This window comes from Antennarius striatus, chromosome 17 (assembly GCF_040054535.1).
Source record: "Antennarius striatus isolate MH-2024 chromosome 17, ASM4005453v1, whole genome shotgun sequence".
Classification (NCBI taxonomy): Eukaryota; Metazoa; Chordata; class Actinopteri; order Lophiiformes; family Antennariidae; genus Antennarius; species Antennarius striatus.
Genome location: NC_090792.1, coordinates 6816303 through 6818267, shown reverse-complemented (window position 1 = coordinate 6818267; position 1965 = coordinate 6816303).

The following is a 1965-nucleotide window of genomic DNA, read 5'->3' as shown; positions in this document are numbered from 1 at the left end:
TTGACCCTGATTTTTCTTTATACATCCTATTGGTTTAATTTAAGTATTCATGACCAAATATACAAGTCAGTACCTCCATGTCTAACCCATTGGCCAAGATCTCCAACACAATTTCAAAAACCTGTGTACTAAAAACTGGAGGTGTTTGTCCAAATAAGAGTATATCTGTATTGCCCCAAAGTCTTTTGTGTCCGGTCTGGTTCAAGAAGGTCTCGCAACATTTTCTGCAATGAGGTTGAATTTATTTGGTAGTTTTACTTTAATCAGAGTTTGAATCTTGTGAATTATTTTAAACTGCAACTCCTTAACTATGTTGACTGAGAGCTAAATGATCTTAATCACTCTTCATCTGAGAATGTTTACCCAATATCAAACTCAAACAATATCAGGGCTTTATTAGATATGTTTTAGTATCAGCACAATATTTGTTTTGAGAATGGTTTATTTCCAGCATCAAATAACTAATAGTTTAGACATAAGAAGTGCTCACACATACATGAATCAAAGCCCAGTGAGCAGTCAGGAAGTAGACTGTAGACCAAGACACAACAAATGTAAATATATAAATACAATTCACAAACTAGAACCATGGCAGTCAGAGACTGCAACATCCCGCGACTTACCCTGACCTACTTTCAGAGTTGGTCAAAGAGTATTCTCAAAGTAGTACTGTACCTGACTAGTGCATAGACTAGTGCATATGGAGAAGGCCAGTTGAGTAAGACCCTATATCAAAGCACTAACTTTGATCTAGGGTCTTCTCCATTGTCTTTCTATCTTTAACTTGTTCCATAGTGTACAAAAGTTGAAATTTGACCTTGACCTAGTTTTCTCAAGGTCAAGGTCATCATCTCACTTTCATCCCCTTTGCCGCCCGAGTAATGTGATTTTTGTTTTATCTTTCGATCTGCAATGGTTGTGAAGATATTTGATGGACAAACGGACGAACACTTACAATACACCAGCGCTTTTAAGCGGGATGTAATAAATGAAGTATTTCTTCATATACATAGTAATAGCATAATTTGAAAGAATAAAAAAAATGTAAAACATACAGTACATTAAAATAATTTTACATTAAATATAAACAAAATAGTAACATAGGTCGAATATATTCAAAATTTTGCGTATGTAATGATTCAAATAAATAGAGTAACCCGACATTAAAGTCAGACCACAGTACAGTATACTGTAATATGGGGGTGTGTCACTTGGAAGTGTAGTAACCTGTAGTGGCCACAGGAGGCTCTGTTTATTGAGTTATTGATGTTTGCTAGTTGGATGAAAAGGGAGACGACCACTATGTTTGGTTCTGCATATGCGGCTGGAAAACCTGCTGCTTCCTGTCCGATAAGAGAACATCTAAAACACGCTGTAGATCTCAGAAGATAATTTTTTAGATGTGATCCAAGCTGCTGCATGTGCAACACCCTCACTTCAGTTTCCCATTGCATTCCTCGGACTGGGCCACAGAAACACGTTCACAAGATGTTTCTCTTCATTACTTCATTAAGATACGTCTTAAACGTAGATATTACTAAGAAAAATACAACATACTGTAATTTACACGTTCGCGCGCTTGTCGTGTCACACCGCCACCTTCTGATCTGGGCTGATCTTCGGTTCCTTTTCAACCTGTATGAACAGTAGCCAAAGATACTCAGGCAGCAAGAGGAATACCACCATCTATGTGTCCTGGTTTATAGAGGTAGATGAGCTTGACTTCAAGACGTCACACAAGTCCGTTCAGTAGTTCAGAGCAATCCTGTTGAAAGCGACCAATCAACAGACTCATAGGAAAATGTCCCCTCTTAGAGGATATTAATTTACAAAATAAGTTTTCATAATAAATAAGGCTGTATTATTGGTTAATCATATGGTATTAATATAGCAAAAATTAATTCTTAATAATTATCAACTGGACGCCATGGTGACGAAGTGGGAAGCGCTGTTGCCATACAGAAA